At 36.5% G+C, this 9,240-nt stretch overlaps 2 non-coding genes across 2 annotated transcripts; both read left to right on the top strand.

Moving 5' to 3' along the window:
* Positions 1 to 4,087: 4,087 nt before the first annotated feature.
* Positions 4,088 to 4,248, top strand: LOC117276456 (U1 spliceosomal RNA). Its single transcript, XR_011413209.1, has one exon. It is a non-coding gene; the product is annotated as a U1 spliceosomal RNA (small nuclear RNA).
* Positions 4,249 to 8,014: 3,766 nt separating this feature from the next.
* On the top strand, positions 8,015 to 8,175 carry LOC117278712 (U1 spliceosomal RNA). Its single transcript, XR_004509055.2, has one exon. It is a non-coding gene; the product is annotated as a U1 spliceosomal RNA (small nuclear RNA).
* The last annotated feature ends 1,065 nt before the right edge of the window (positions 8,176 to 9,240 follow it).

Below are 9,240 nucleotides of genomic sequence, written 5' to 3'. Positions count from 1 at the left end.
GCACACAGCCTGTTTGGATTAGCTGAAAACAACTTATTTAAATTCCAAATTAATCTTCATCCAACTTCTTTCTAGCTTTCTTTCATCTCTAAGTTATCGGTGTTTTTCGTCAAATTGTGTGAAAAAAAGGAAGCTATAGTTTTTACGATTAAGGAGTTGTTGTAAATCTCAAAAAATAGTTTACGGGTGCACATCCGACCTATATTGTAATACAAAGGCGAGCGAGGGTTTCTTAACTGAGTAATGATAAGACAGAACATTGCGCATCTAAATGGTTGATTGGTGGACTATGAAGACTAGTACTGACTTAAACAAACATGATAATCCGTCAATAAAAAATCAAAAGATAAATACTTGGGAATAACAATGAAAAAATGTTTAACTTTTTTCAGTATTAAAGTAGCACACAGCCTGTTTGGATTAGTTGAAAACAACTTATTTAAATTCCAAATTAATCTTCATCCAACTTCTTTCTAGCTTTCTTTCATCTCTTAGTTATCGGTGTTTTTCGTCAAATTGTGGGAAAATAAGGAAGCTATAGTTTTTACGATTAAGGAGTTGTTGTAAATCTCAAAAAATAGTTTACAGGTGCACATCCGACCTATATTGTAATACAAAGGCGAGCGAGGGTTTCTTAACTGAGTAATGATAAGACAGAACATTGCGCATCTAAATGGTTGAGTGGTGGACTATGAAGACTAGTACTGACTTAAACAAACATGATAATCCGTCAATAAAAAATCAAAAGATAAATACTTGGGAATAACAATGAAAAAATGTTTAACTTTTTTCAGTATTAAAGTAGCATACAACCTGTTTGGATTAGTTGAAAACAACTTATTTAAATTCCAAATTAATCTTCATCCAACTTCTTTCTAGCTTTCTTTCATCTCTTAGTTATCTGTGTTTTTCGTCAAATTGTGTGAAAAAAAGAAAGCTATAGTTTTTACGATTAAGGAGTTGTTGTAAATCTCAAAAAATAGTTTACGGGTGCACATCCGACCTATATTGTAATACAAAGGCGAGCGAGGGTTTCTTAACTGAGTAATGATAAGACAGAACATTGCGCATCTAAATGGTTGAGTAGTGGACTATGAAGACTCGTACTGACTTAAACAAACATGGTAATCCGTCAATAAAAAATCAAAAGATAAATACTTGGGAATAACAATGAAAAAATGTTTAACTTTTTTCAGTATTAAAGTAGCATACAACCTGTTTGGATTAGCTGAAAACAACTTATTTAAATTCCAAATTAATCTTCATCCAACTTCTTTCTACTTTCTTTCATCTCTTAGTTATTTGTGTTTTTCGTCAAATTGTGTGAAAAAAGGAAGCTATAGTTTTTACGATTAAGGAGTTGTTGTAAATCTCAAAAAATAGTTTACGGGTGCACATCCGACCTATATTGTAATACAAAGGCGAGCGAGGGTTTCTTAACTGAGTAATGATAAGACAGAACATTGCGCATCTAAATGGTTGAGTAGTGGACTATGAAGACTCGTACTGACTTAAACAAACATGGTAATCCGTCAATAAAAAATCAAAAGATAAATACTTGGGAATAACAATGAAAAAATGTTTAACTTTTTTCAGTATTTAAGTCGCACACAGCCTGTTTGGATTAGTTGAAAACAACTTATTTAAATTCCAAATTAATCTTCATCCAACTTATTTCTAGCTTTCTTTCATCTCTTAGTTATCGGTGTTTTTCGTCAAATTGTGTGAAAAAAAGGAAGCTATAGTTTTTACGATTAAGGAGTTGTTGTAAATCTCAAAAAATAGTTTACGGGTGCACATCCGACCAATATTGTAATACAAAGGCGAGCGAGGGTTTCTTAACTGAGTAATGATAAGACAGAACATTGCGCATCTAAATGGTTGATTGGTGGACTATGAAGACTAGTACTGACTTAAACAAAAATGATAATCCGTCAATAAAAAATCAAAAGATAAATACTTGGGAATAACAATGAAAAAATGTTTAACTTTTTTCAGTATTAAAGTAGCATACAACCTGTTTGGATTAGCTGAAAACAACTTATTTAAATTCCAAATTAATCTTCATCCAACTTCTTTCTAGCTTTCTTTCATCTCTTAGTTATTTGTGTTTTTCGTCAAATTGTGTGAAAAAAGGAAGCTATAGTTTTTACGATTAAGGAGTTGTTGTAAATCTCAAAAAATAGTTTACGGGTGCACATCCGACCTATATTGTAATACAAAGGCGAGCGAGGGTTTCTTAACTGAGTAATGATAAGACAGAACATTGCGCATCTAAATGGTTGAGTGGTGGACTATGAAGACTAGTACTGACTTAAACAAACATGATAATCCGTCAATAAAAAATCAAAAGATAAATACTTGGGAATAACAATGAAAAAATGTTTAACTTTTTTCAGTATTAAAGTAGCATACAACCTGTTTGGATTAGCTGAAAACAACTTATTTAAATTCCAAATTAATCTTCATCCAACTTCTTTCTAGCTTTCTTTCATCTCTTAGTTATCTGTGTTTTTCGTCAAATTGTGTGAAAAAAAGGAAGCTATAGTTTTTACGATTAAGGAGTTGTTGTAAATCTCAAAAAATAGTTTACGGGTGCACATCCGACCTATATTGTAATACAAAGGCGAGCGAGGGTTTCTTAACTGAGTAATGATAAGACAGAACATTGCGCATCTAAATGGTTGATTGGTGGACTATGAAGACTAGTACTGACTTAAACAAAAATGATAATCCGTCAATAAAAAATCAAAAGATAAATACTTGGGAATAACAATGAAAAAATGTTTAACTTTTTTCAGTATTAAAGTAGCATACAACCTGTTTGGATTAGCTGAAAACAACTTATTTAAATTCCAAATTAATCTTCATCCAACTTCTTTCTAGCTTTCTTTCATCTCTTAGTTATCGGTGTTTTTCGTCAAATTGTGTGAAAAAAAGGAAGCTATAGTTTTTACGATTAAGGAGTTGTTGTAAATCTCAAAAAATAGTTTACGGGTGCACATCCGACCAATATTGTAATACAAAGGCGAGCGAGGGTTTCTTAACTGAGTAATGATAAGACAGAACATTGCGCATCTAAATGGTTGAGTGGTAGACTATGAAGACTAGTACTGACTTAAACAAACATGATAATCCGTCAATAAAAAATCAAAAGATAAATACTTGGGAATAACAATGAAAAAATGTTTATATTTTTTCAGTATTAAAGTCGCACACAGCCTGTTTGGATTAGTTGAAAACAACTTATTTAAATTCCAAATTAATCTTCATCCAACTTCTTTCTAGCTTTCTTTCATCTCTTAGTTATCGGTGTTTTTCGTCAAATTGTGTGAAAAAAAGGAAGCTATAGTTTTTACGATTAAGGAGTTGTTGTAAATCTCAAAAAATAGTTTACAGGTGCACATCCGACCTATATTGTAATACAAAGGCGAGCGAGGGTTTCTTAACTGAGTAATGATAAGACAGAACATTGCGCATCTAAATGGTTGAGTGGTAGACTATGAAGACTAGTACTGACTTAAACAAACATGATAATCCGTCAATAAAAAATCAAAAGATAAATACTTGGGAATAACAATGAAAAAACATTGTTGATGAAATTGCAGTCTCAGAACTGTACAATGCCAGTCTCACAGCCCTCTTTCCATATGCCATAGCCACATATCAATGCAACTTCTATATTTAAGAAAAAAGTCGTAGGATCTTAGCATTTAGCAGAGCGAATTCCATAAAAAAATTAGTACTGTGTTTTGGAAAACATAGGATCTTTGCAATGTGGTTAGGGGATTGCACCAAATGCTATAATTCCATAAGTTTTGAGATCTGGTATGAAAGATATATTAGTAACCCCTACTTAAAGATAGAAAATTGATGTGAGCTCACTTCTCCATAGCTACACCAAACTGGTTAGTATACTGGCAATAGAGGACTTAAAAGAACTGAGTTTGTATCACTAGGATCTAAACACTGCTTATCCTATTCAAAGAGAAGATAGCTTAGGCACAAGATGTCCCATATCGGCTAACACAAAGGAAAACCAAGAGCTGGAGGGATATAAAACCATAGGGAGGAGCATCAAGGGAACATACTTACCTGGACGGGGTCCATGGGCGATCAATAAGACCTATGGCCTAGGTTGGTGACCTGCATTGCACTTTGGAGGGGTGCCCGCCTAAGGTCGGCCCAAGTGATCGAGCCTACGTCATAATTTGTGGTAGCGGGGGCCTGCGTTCGCGCGGCTCCTACACAATTCTTAAACAAACTTTTTTATGGCATCTACGTTTTTTCGCATGAATCCCAATTGAATTTTTTTTTGCTCAAGCTACTACTATTATGTTGAATGGCCCAGAGTTAAGCCATCTACGTTTTTTCGCATTGGGCATTACATCGGATTGTTAGCATCTAGGTATTTTGTCCCAAAACCTTCTTATGTGGCATTTCAGTGATCAGCTTGTGTGCATCTACTACAATAAAGTGAACCACCGACCGAAGAGGGAATGAGGATGGCCAAAGAAATTTAAGCCTTAAAAGTTTTGGCTGAGGGAAATGAAGAGGTGAATCCCACTCGATAAAAACAGGCATCACTGAAGAAGCTGTAATTATGTTTTATTTTTCTGATATAATGTGAGCAAATGTATTACCTCAATTAATTCATTATTTTACTCGTTCTAGAAAGTAGAAAGTTTATTTATTCTCGATTCCAGCTTCAGTAAGATAAAAGTTAGTATTAGTTAAATGGGCAGTGCTGATTTTTTGTAACATTTCAAAAATAAGAGTACTTTCCCCCTGAATAAGAGAGTATTGGATATGATGTCTAATTTCACACAATTCTACTTGGGGATGGAGAATTATAGTAAATCTATCTGCTCCAAATTATGATGTTCTAACAAAAAAAAGTGAGAACTCATACTGAATTATTAGAATGTAATTAGCTTCAATCTTAAAATAAAACCATATTTGAGACTTGTTATTAATAATGTAACTCAGAAAGAGTTAATAAGTGGCCGAGTATATTCAGATGGTGGAGTGCAGTTCCACTGCTTTCAAAATTTTCATATTTCAAATTTTCTGATCAAATATGACAATACAAAAGCCATTTACCGTTCAGTTCTGTTTATACTTAGGTTGAGTTTCCACATAGCAGAATGCCGTTCTTCAAGAATATTGATATCAATAGCGGACATCGAGTCAAATAAATGGTTTAGTTTACTGTGGGACGATGAAAACCAGCATTGATTTGAAACAAGATAATTTTAGCACTCACTATTTACATAGGTAAGACACTATGACATCCATCACGATCACATCCTACCATTGATTGTGGCCAGGATTTGGCTAGAAATTCTGACGATCAGCATAACTTGCTACAATTTTGGCGATAGGAATGAGAGGCTTTAAAATTCTGGTGCCGTACTTTTTTCCAAAAACTTCTGTACCGGGGATAAAAATGTAGTTTCTGACTAGACCATCTGCAACAAAACAGATGAATTGATGATTGTGTTGTAACTCAGACAATAAAGTTTCCCCATCATAACTAACTTCCTGTCCCAATGTTTTACTCAACTTCTTGTGCACTAAACTCTCCTGGTGGCGAGTTTCCTTATATCCAATGCTTTTGTCTATCAGAACATCCCTAATCTGATAAAGCCCTTCTTTCATGACCTCAAGCTTCTTAACCTCCAAAGTTAATTTTGTCTCTTCACTCAAGCAGTTAATAAGGTCGAGAAACATTTCAAGAACATCTTCCCACTTGTTAGAAGTGGGTGACTCCGCGCCTTTGGCAGGTGCAAGGCGCATCCATGAAGTGGATTCAAGGTCATAAGAAGTGGCACTTTCTAAAAACTTTTGACAAGTTGCAACTATTTGCTGCGCCATTTTAATTTCTTTACTCGGACACCTACTATTTAGAAAATCTATCTCAGATTTCAGTCCAGTCAATATCTTCCCGAGTGCTCTGTCCATATCGGGTACTTTGTGACCTGTGCACATACTGATTGCCTGACAAGCTTCTTTTGTTGAGCAGACGCATTCAAGAAGTTTGACACTTTTGTGAGGGAATCAATTGTAATCGATTCCCTCTCGCTAGCTTTACTGAAATACACGGGCTGGTCGTATTGTGAATCGGCTAATGCTTCCATCACATTCTTCTTCATCCTTTCTTGCATTGACGGACACCCAACAAAGGTCCTAGCCAGTGATTTAAAAGTAGACATCTTTTGTTTCAAGCTCTCATCATAAACTCGCGCGGTCATTAACATTGACTAGCTTACCATCAACTAAGTCCACATTCTTTAGCAAGTGGCTCAATTTTGTTAATTTTGAGAAAGCTTTCTCATACCATTCAGAAGGCAAAGACTCCTCATGGAATTCTTCTGGGCCGTGATTGTATCGGGTGAAATATGTATGACACGTGGTCATCTAAAGGAACGACACGTGGAACCCAAGACGAGGATGGCCGAAGACCGAACGCAGTTATTTTGCTTGTCACCGGAAGGGATAACGTTCATAAAGGTGTATTAAATGCTCTGCGCCCGGTAGCATTTAATATGAAATATTCTGCAGCATTAAGAGTGACGGCCCATTACAGAGAATTTGGCATTTAGGTTAACCGTTACATCTTCATCAATAACCCTCATAATTGACATTAAAGAAGGGCACGATACTAGGACCTCCTTCCCTAGATACAGCTATAAATAGTGAGCCCGGTTATCATTGTAAAGGACACGAATTTTCTGGCTAAACTTACGCTACATTCTATACAAAACTTAATACAATCTTACTTTCCCGCTTTTTGATCTCATCATTGTTGTGCCTGGAAACCTAGTTCCCTGAACTGTCATCTCTGTTGTTTTATCTACATTTTAAGGTTAAGTATTGTATATTTCTTCAATTATTGCATTATTTCAGGATCAAATTAGTTCACTTATCTAGAAACCACGTATAAATTTAACTGTACCGTTTTACGGGTAAACAGTTTGGCGCCCACTGTGGAGCCTAGACAGCTGTGCAATTAAATTGATCCTTGCCTTTTTTACTAACGTGATTTGATTATTTTGTCTTAGAAAAAATCACAAAAAAGGCAGATAACACTGTTAACAACACGCACAACCCTGAAATTCGAGGGGATCAGCCTCATTTCGAGGATTCAATCAGTGACACCCGCAATGAGGAGAATGACGCCATGTCGGTGCCTGACATGCAGTACCCTCGACAGGTTCGGGAGACAACTCTCGACGATGCTGATGAGGAGCATGTCGTGGTTGCGATGAGGGTCCTGCAAGAGTAACATGCGATCATTCTAGGCCATCTCACACGGCAGGATAAGGTTATGACGGAGCTAAAGCAGGCGCTATCGGGGGCTTCAAATAATGCAAACAGACGAGATCCAATTCCTCCCGGTGTACATCCAACCTATATTGAAAGACAAAGGCAACATCCAACTTCTAGCGCGAATAATATGTACATCCCACACAGCCTTGCGATGAGCAGAGAGCTGACTATTCTTTTGCCTTTTACTAGTGATAATACAGAACATTGCGCATCTAATAAGTGGTTGAGTGGTAGACTATGAAGACTAGTGCTGACTTAAATAAATATGATAATCAGTCAATTTTACATGGTTAAAAAATGACAACTTTGAGAAATTATCAAAAGGATAAGATAGAAGCAGAATAGCATAATCAGAAAAGCTTATTACATCTGGGGATCGAAAGCTAAATACTTTTGTCTTAATCAGAACTTGGAAAAGCTAATGTAGCTAAAACAAATTTCTTAGTGGTGCAAAATAAGTAGATCTTTTTACTAAAACAACCCATCTTTTGACTTTTCAACCCAATTATAAGACAATCACTTCTACAGCTACACCAAACTGGTTAGTATACTGGCAGATAGAGGACTTAAAAGAACAGAGTTTGTACTACAAGAAGACATTTTTCATTGTAGTAGTAAACACTAGGATCTAAAGACTGCTTATCCAATTCACAATTGAGAGGTCTTGCTGAAAATTATTACAGCCCCTTGCTGGACGGGGTCAATGGGCGATCAACAAGACCCATGGCCTAGGTTGGTGACCTCCATTGCACTTTGGAGGGGTGCCCACCTAAGTTCGGCTCAAGTGGTCGAGTCTACGTCATAATTTGTGGCAGCGGGGGCCTGCGCTCGCGCGGCCCCTACCCAAGTCTTCAACAAAAGTTTTCCACTCAAGGCATGACTATTGTGTAGTTGTGAATTCATTGAGTTCTCCTTACAAATCTATGCCAATATTTGTAATTTTATTGTACTTGTTAGATAAATGAGAAAGTTCTGTGGAACTCCAATTTGTTAATTTAGATTTCGCATGACATAAATAACTCTAGTTGTTGTAGTAGTTGTTTGCCTTTGTATATTTGGGTGTGAGGACTGGGGATGGATGTAACGACCCGACCGGTCATTTTGAATATTATAATCTCGTTTTCCCATTTACTGCTCAATTTATGCTTTTGTCTCATAATTGAAAATTTTAAGTTAGAAAAGTTACCGGATGTAGACTTATGTGTAAACGAGCTCGGATTTGCTTTTGATGATTCCAATAGCTCCGTATGGTGATTTTGAACATAGGAGCGTGTCCGGAAATTATTTGGAGGTCTGTAGTGGAATTAGGCTTGAAATGCCGAAAGTTAAAATTTTTTAAAGTTTGACCGGGAGGTTGACTTTCTGATATCGGGGTCAGAATCCGATTCTGAAAATTAGAATACCTCCGTTATATCATTTATGACTTGTGTGTAAAATTTGAGGTCAATCGGATGTGATTTGATAGGTTCCGGAGTCATTTGTAGAAACTTAAAATTTCAAAGTTCATTAGGTTTGAATTGGGGTGTAATCCATAGTTTTAGCGTTGTTTGAGGTGATTTAAGGGTTCGACTAAGTTCGTATGGTATTTTAGGACTTGATGGTATATTTGGTTGAGGTCCCGGGGAGCTCGGGTTAGTTCCGGAGGGGTTAACGGATCATTTTTGGCCTTGGTGAGATTGATGATATTTGCTGCTGCATTTTTTTGATTTTCTCATTCGCGTTCGCGAGTGGCCTTCGCGTTTGTGAAGAATATTTTCTGAGTGTGAGGTTTTGTTCTTCGCGTTCGCGAAGGGGAGGACGCAAACGCGAAGGTATGGTCTGTGTGTGCATCGCGAACGCGTGAGTGGTGTCGCGTTCGTGAAGAGGAGTGAGGCTATTGGGGACCCAGGTCCTTGTTCTACGCATTCG

Source organism: Nicotiana tomentosiformis, unplaced genomic scaffold (genome assembly GCF_000390325.3).
Source record: "Nicotiana tomentosiformis unplaced genomic scaffold, ASM39032v3 Un00159, whole genome shotgun sequence".
NCBI classification, from domain to species: Eukaryota; Viridiplantae; Streptophyta; class Magnoliopsida; order Solanales; family Solanaceae; genus Nicotiana; species Nicotiana tomentosiformis.
The sequence above is the reverse complement of the archived record's forward strand: the minus strand, read 5'-3'. Positions and strand labels throughout refer to the sequence as shown.